This window comes from Palaemon carinicauda, chromosome 16 (genome assembly GCF_036898095.1).
Source record: "Palaemon carinicauda isolate YSFRI2023 chromosome 16, ASM3689809v2, whole genome shotgun sequence".
Classification (NCBI taxonomy): Eukaryota; Metazoa; Arthropoda; class Malacostraca; order Decapoda; family Palaemonidae; genus Palaemon; species Palaemon carinicauda.
In genome coordinates this window covers 6,481,493-6,489,800 of record NC_090740.1, presented here as the reverse complement: position 1 = coordinate 6,489,800, position 8,308 = coordinate 6,481,493, and positions in this window count along the sequence as shown.

Genomic DNA, 8,308 nt, shown 5'->3' with positions numbered 1-8,308 from the left:
TCTTTCGAAGTTTTTACGCAGAAAATAAACGCTTCTTAAGTTCTTCACCGATAAAACACTAATTCTTCATCACGTAAAAATCTTTCGAAGTTTTTATTCAGAAAATAAACGCTTCTTAAGTCCTTAACTGATAAAACACTAATTCTTCATCCCGTAAAAATGTCTTTCGAAGTTTTTATTCAGAAAATAAATGCTTCTTAAGTCCTTAACTGATAAAACACTAATTCTTCATCCCGTAAAAATGTCTTTCGAAGTTTTTATTCAGAAAATAAACGCTTCTTAAGTTCTTCACCAAATAAAACACTAATTTTTCATCCCCTAAAAATGTCTTTCGAAGTTTTTACGCAGAAAATAAACGCTTCTTAAGTTCTTCACCGATAAAACACTAATTCTTCATCACGTAAAAATCTTTCGAAGTTTTTATTCAGAAAATAAATGCTTCTTAAGTTCTTAACTGATAAAACACTAATTCTTCATCCCGTAAAAATGTCTTTCGAAGTTTTTATTCAGAAAATAAATGCTTCTTAAGTCCTTAACTGATAAAACACTAATTCTTCATCCCGTAAAAATGTCTTTCGAAGTTTTTATTCAGAAAATAAATGCTTCTTAAGTCCTTAACTGATAAAACACTAATTCTTCATCCCGTAAAAATGTCTTTCGAAGTTTTTATTCAGAAAATAAATGCTTCTTAAGTCCTTAACTGATAAAACACTAATTCTTCATCCCGTAAAAATGTCTTTCGAAGTTTTTATTCAGAAAATAAATGCTTCTTAAGTCCTTAACTGATAAAACACTAATTCTTCATCCCGTAAAAATGTCTTTCGAAGTTTTTATTCAGAAAATAAACGCTTCTTAAGTTCTTCACCGATAAAACACTAATTCTTCATCCCGTAAAAATGTCTTTCGAAGTTTTTATTCAGAAAATAAACGCTTCTTAAGTTCTTCACCGATAAAACACTAATTCTTCATCACGTAAAAATCTTTCGAAGTTTTTATTCAGAAAATAAACGCTTCTTAAGTCCTTAACTGATAAAACACTAATTCTTCATCCCGTAAAAATGTCATTCGAAGTTTTTATTCAGAAAATAAATGCTTCTTAAGTCCTTAACTGATAAAACACTAATTCTTCTTCCCGTAAAAATGTCTTTCGAAGTTTTTATTCAGAAAATAAACGCTTCTTAAGTTCTTCACCAAATAAAACACTAATTTTTCATCCCCTAAAAATGTCTTTCGAAGTTTTTACGCAGAAAATAAACGCTTCTTAAGTTCTTCACCGATAAAACACTAATTCTTCATCCCCTAAAAATGTCTTTCGAAATTTTTAAACAGAAAACAAATGCTTCTCAAGTTTTTAACCGTTAAATCACTAATTCTTCAACGAATACAAATTATAATCGAAGATTTTACACAGAAACAAAGTCGCATCTTAAGTTCTTAAGCAATAAAACACTAATTCTTCAACACCTTCAAATGGCATTCGTAGCTTTTACACAGAAAAAAAAAACAGCATTTCAAGGGAACAATTACCTATAACTAAGCAGAAGTCCTAAAATGATGCAGAAACCTTGCTTGAATCTCTTCCAGATGAACTCCACCCTCCAAGGATCAAATGTCCCTTTCCTCCGAAGTTGGTGTCTTCCTTCCTTCTTTCTGCGCCTCAGGTCCCTTCCACGTCTGATTTCAGATCTCTCTACCAATCACCCACCACGTATAAACTCGCTTTACAAACTTCACCTGATATATCAAATTCATTAACATATCAATTAAGCCTTAAGCACACATGAACACGTATATACCCTTGCCTATATGTACATACTTACATATGAAGACATTTACCGCGCAGATGTGTCCTCCCGTTTTTCAAACTGTCCATTAAAATGCTGACATACCCAAGAACGAAAAGGAAATATGATCTGTATGTCATAACAGAATAAATACGAAAATTAACTGTCTCGGTCTTCTCAATAGCATCTAAAATACTAAGCTGATTTGAACTTTATGTGCTCTCACAATAAGAAAGATGTCCAAGCGGTTTGAAAATCTCGGTGTGAGTTATGACCTCTGATTTCATACGAAAACAATCCTTACTTGGTTTTGGCTTAAGGTCTTAAATGGAAAGTATAGTGAACTTTTATAATGTCTCAATAGATAATTGCTGTGACTAAAATTCATGAATTTTTTATTCATTTTGAAAATGGATAAAACGTAATGACATGTGATCTGTCAAAGGACTCGAAACGAAATTGTTAGGAATAGCCAACAAAGGGAAGAAAAGATATTTCGTGTTAGAGATTGATAGATACTGTGTATTTATGTAAGTATACACATGCACATATATACAACACATTTATATGTGTGTGTGTATATATATATATATATATATATCAGCATATATATATATATTTATATATATATATATATATATATCAGCATATATATAAATATATATATATATTTATATATGTATATATATATATATATATATAAATATACATATATAAGTTTATATATATGCATATATATATGTATATATATACATATATACAAATATATATATATATATATATATGCGTGGGTGTGGTATTCAAACATATATATACAATATATATATATATATATATATATCATACTGCATACATATGTATATCTGTATGAAGCCTATGTATGTTTATGTGCATTTGTGTATGGTACAGAAATAGAAAGAAAAAGAGTAAGATCAGACCATCAACCTCCCAACACAAGATTTAATCAGTCTCCAGGTAAGGAACTTTTAAATCAATATTGTGGAGGTTTGATTTACGTTTTTGTCATTGTTTTGTACTCCAAAACTTCTAGCGTGATTATTCTTTTTTTTTTTTTTTTACTACAGAAGAAGTTTATTATTCTGATGTTTAGATTAATTATTTTACAATTATATTAAAAGTGTGATTTAATCATTCATCTTCTGGGAGAAGGACACTCCAAAATCAAACAGTTGTTCTCTAGTCTTAGGTAGTGCCATAATCTCTGTACCATGGACTTCCACTGTCTTGAGTAAGAGTTCTCTTGCTTGAGGGTACACTCAGGCACACTATTCCATCTTATTTTTCTTCCTCGTTTTGTTAAGGTATTTATAGTTTATTTATGAAATATATATTTCATTGTTGTTACCGTTCTTAAGATATTTTATTTTTCCTTGTTTCCCTTTCCTCACTGGGCTATTTTCCTTGTTGGGGCCCCTGGGGCTTATAGCATCCTGCTTTTCCAACTAGGGTTGTAGCTTAGCAAGTAATAATAATAATAATAATAATAATAATAATAATAATAATAATAATAATAATAATAATCAGTGCTCTGTCATTTCCTCTTATTATTATTATTATTATTATTAAATGCTAAGCTACAACCCTAGTTGGAAAAGCAGGATGCTATAAGCCCAGGGGCCCCAACAGGGAAAATAGCCCAGTGAGGAAAGGAAATAAGGAAATAAGGAAAAATAGAATATTTTAGGAATAGTAACAATATTAAAATAAATATTTCCTATTTAAACTATAAAAACTTTAACAGAACAAGAGGAAGAGAAACTAGATAGAAAAGTGTGCCCAAGTGTACCCTCAAGCAAGAGAACTCTAACCCAAGGCAGTGTAAGACCATGGTACAGATGCTATGGCACTACCCAAGAATAGAGAACAATGGTTTGATTTGGAGTGTCCTTCTCCTAGAAGAGCTGCTTACCATAGCTAAAGAGTCTCTTCTACCCTTACCAAGAGGAAAGTAGCCACTGAACAATTACAGTGCAGTAGTTAACCCCTTGGGTGAAGAAGAATTGTCTAGTAATCACAGTGTTGTCAGGTGTATGAGGACAGAGGAGAATCTGTAAAGGATAGGCCAGACTATTCGGTGTCTGTGTAGGCAAAGGGAAAGAACCGTAACCAGAGAGAAGGGTCATATGTAGTACTGTCTGGCCAGTCAAAGGACCCCATAACTCTCTAGCGGTAGTATCTTTGCTTAGTGTGGCTGTAAAGTTCATAAGCTTGTTTTTTTTTTTTTTTTTTTTTTTTTGCAGGACGTTTATCCTCTTTTTAAGCTCCTTTCCTTTACTTCTTTAATTGAAGGCAGCTGCTTTTTCCATCTGGTGAATGCTCTTAGGTAAGAGTTTAAAGGCCGCTCATGAATGGCAGAGGCAAGGGGTAGTGACATTGCCCTAGCAAGCAGGACAATGCCCTAGAGACTCACCATATATATGATCAGCACCCAAGCCTCCTCTCCACCTAAGCTAGGACCAGGGAGGACCAGACAGTGGCTGCTGATGACTTAGCAGATAGACCTATAGGCTCCTCCAAACACCCCAACATTAGCTCACAAGGATGGTAAGGTTGCAGACATTAAAGGAAGTAACGAGTCTGAGCAGGACTCGAACCCCCACCTGGCAATCACCAGGTAGAGATGTTACCAATTGGGCCTCAACAGTAGGAGGATTTCTGCTATTTAAGGATTTACTGGCTAGGATTACTCTAGGACTGATATTTGCCCTGTGGTAGGAGTGCGTGAAAATAACCTCCGTACGTCATGCGTGTCGTTGAAAACGACCAAAAGGGCCACACTGTAAAAGAATTTGCATTGAAAAAAACGGTAAATGCTTGGTAACATTTATTCCAGGATTTTTGCCGTTTTAAAAACGAATAAATTGACGTAAAGGAGTGATGTTACGGTCACCAACCTGTAAAAAGATAATAAAAAAGTATGGTAAAATTACGGCTACCTGTATTTTACTGAAATACGGCTGAGAACAATATATTTTTACGGAGAATTTCCGATTAAAATTAGTTTTTTTTTCAACAGTGTACGTTTGCCTTGCAGATTCGTTTTTATCAAGACTAAGGCTCACTGTCAACAACATTGGAAACGGCTATCATGAAGTTGTACTATTTAGTCAAAGGTCAGGCTCCCCGGCAGCAAAGTTAATGTTAGTAGAGTCCTTCCAAATGAATTCCCAGTGAATAGTGGAGTACTCCAAGGGAATGTGTTGTCACCTGTAACTTTAATATCGACCGGCAAGGATGAAGTTTCCAAGCCACCAATACTGTCTTTTTCCTCCAAGTTAGAAATGAAAGAGTTGAAGGAGCTTGAAAAACTTGCTAAGAGCTTCATATCTTGCAAGTATCTTCCATAGACGTTCATGGGGCACAAAGTCAAATGGTTGTGGTGGTCTGCCTAGCGTTCTGTCGGACGGCAGATATTCCCTCTCAAACTCTGTATATATATTTTTTTATTTATTATCATCTACAACCTCACCATCCTTGTGAGCTAAGGATGAGGCGGGGTGTTGCAGGGCCTATAGGTCTACCAGCTGAGTCATCAGCACCTGTTGCCTGGCCCTCCTTGTCCCTAGCTTCAGTGGAGAGGGGCTTGTACGCTGATCATATGCATATATGGTCAGCTTTTAGGACAGTATTCTGCTAGCTAGGGCACTGTCACTGTTTTTGCCTCTGCATTCATGAGCAGCCTTTAAAAAACCTTTAATGTCAATAAAGACCATATATAAGTTAGTATTTGGGTCTCAACATTTCTCTTGTATTTTCCTCAGAATAAAAATCATGGTTTAGCTTCTCAGTCAAGGAGCCAACAACTGAGAATTGAGGAACCTTTGGTGACTCAACAGAGAAACCACACTTTCTGGCAGCAAGATAAAGTGTGGTATGATTCTATTCTATTTAATCTAGTTAATGTTTCGAATTTATTGTATATATGAATTTTCGTAATAAGTAGTGACTAGATTATTTTATAAGACTGCATATTATACCTTATAAATTATAATTTTTTTCACAGGTACAATTTTTTCTTTTATTTCAATTTATTTCTTTAGTTTAGCATATGTCATTTTTTAGTATATGTCCCACCTTCGAGAACGAATTAATGATGTCTCGGGTACCACTTTATATGTATATATATATATATATATATACTGTATATATATATATATTATCTATATATATATATATATATATTATATATATATATATATCTATCTATCTATCTATCTATCTATCTATATATATATATATATATATAATCTATATATATATATGTTATCTATATATGATACAAATATATATATTATCTATCTATCTATATCTATATATATAGATATATATAATACATATATATATTATCTATATATATATATATATATTATCTATATATATATATATATATGTATATATATGTATATGTATATATATATATATAGAGAGAGAGAGAGAGAGAGAGAGAGAGAGAGATAATATTATATATATATATATATATATATATGATACACATTTATATACAAATATAAATATGTATACACACATATATATGATGATATAGATATGTATATATCCCATTTCCCACTTTATAAAAAAAAAAAAGAATCTTCTACAGGAAACAAGATGAATAATTTAGGTCACTTCAGAGGTCGTAAGAAAATCGATAGCTTAAAAGTGATATGATACCAAATTCCTTTTGATATATTGCTGTGAGACACCTGTCTTACAATCAAATACCTATTAATTGAATCGTTAAGGTAATCTCTCTCTCTCTCTCTCTCTCTCTCTCTCTCTCTCTCTCTCTCACACACACAATTAAATGCCTGTTAATTGAATCGTTATGGTAATCTCTCTCTCTCTCTCTCTCTCTCTCTCTCTCTCTCTCTCTTTAAAACACAATTTTAAATTTGTGCATTAAAAAATGCTAAATATCTGGCAACATATATCCCAGCATTTTTACCGTTTTAATAACTGATATATTGACGTAAAGGAATGATATTACGGTCACCAACCCGTAAAAGATAATAACAAAGTAAGGTAAAATTACTGTCGCCTGTATTTTACTGAAATACGTTTGAGAAAAGTATATTTTTATGGAGAATTTCCGATTAAAATTACGGTTTTTTCTAACAGTGTATATTTGTCGTTCTTTTTTCATCATTTTTTTTTCCATGTTGAGCACGTTGTCATAAGTCTCTTTTTATAGTTTATTCATAAAAGATCTATTCTAATGTTGTTACTGTTCTTGAAATGTGTTATTTCCATTCTTCATTTCTTCTCTGTTAGTTTATTTACTTCCTTATTTCCTTTCCTCGCTGGGCTATTTTTCCCTGTCGGAGTTCTTGGGTTTATAGCATCCTGCTTTTCCAACTACTAGGCTATAACTTAGCTAGTAATATGTATCTTTTTTATAGTTTATTCATGAAAGATAGCATATTTCAATGTTGTTATTGTTCTTAGAATATTTTATCTTAATTGTTCATTAATTTTCATGTAGTTTATTTATTTCCTTTCCTTACTGGGCTCTATTTCTCTGTTGGAGCCCTTGGGGTTTATAGCATATACTGTTAAAAAACAGTAATTTTAATCGGAAATTCTCCGTAAAAATCTACTGTTCTCAACCGTATTTTAGTAAAATACAGGCGACCGTAACTTTACCCTACTTTGTTATTATCTTTTACGGGTTGGTGACCGTAATATCACTCCTTTACGTCAATATATCCGTTTTAAAACGGTAAATTTCTGGCAACATTTATATCAGGAATTTTACCGTTTTTTTTCGGCAATTTTTTAAGTGTACGGCTTTTCCAAGTAGGGTTGTAGCTTCGCTGTTAATGATAACATTAATAATAATGATGAATCATCGATGAATACCTTGCGGACTATAATTTAGAATTCCATTAACGCTCTGTAAGAGCTAAGTTCATTTTATTTACCTTTTTAATCTTCTCACTTTTAATTATGATAATCCATTAACTCTTCGCTCGTTCTACCCAGCATATTCAAGGTCTTCTTCTTCTCCTTTCATTTAAAACTTCTGGGTTGTACCTTTTACCACTTCCTCGGTTCAATAATACACAGTAGTCTAAGAAGTTTTATTCCAGCTGTGACCAAGTTGTGGAATGATCTTCCTAATCAAATAGTTGAATCTGTAGAACTTCAAAAGTTCATAACTTGCAGAAAATGTTTTTATGTTGAACAGGCTGACATGAGTCTGTTCATAGTTTGTATATGAAATATGTTTCAATGTTGTTAATGTTTTTAAAATATTCTGTTAATTATTTCTCATATTTATTTATTTCCTTATTTCCTTTTCTCATTGGGCTATTTTCCCTGTTGGAGCCCTTGGTCTTATAGCATCTTGCTTTTCTAACTAGGGTTGTAGCTTAGCTAATAACAACAACAACAAAAACAACAACAACAGGCTTACATAAGTCATTTTATGATTTATATATGAAATATCTGTTTTAATGTTGTTGGTGTTTTTAAAATATTTTGTTAATTGTTAATTATTTCTCATA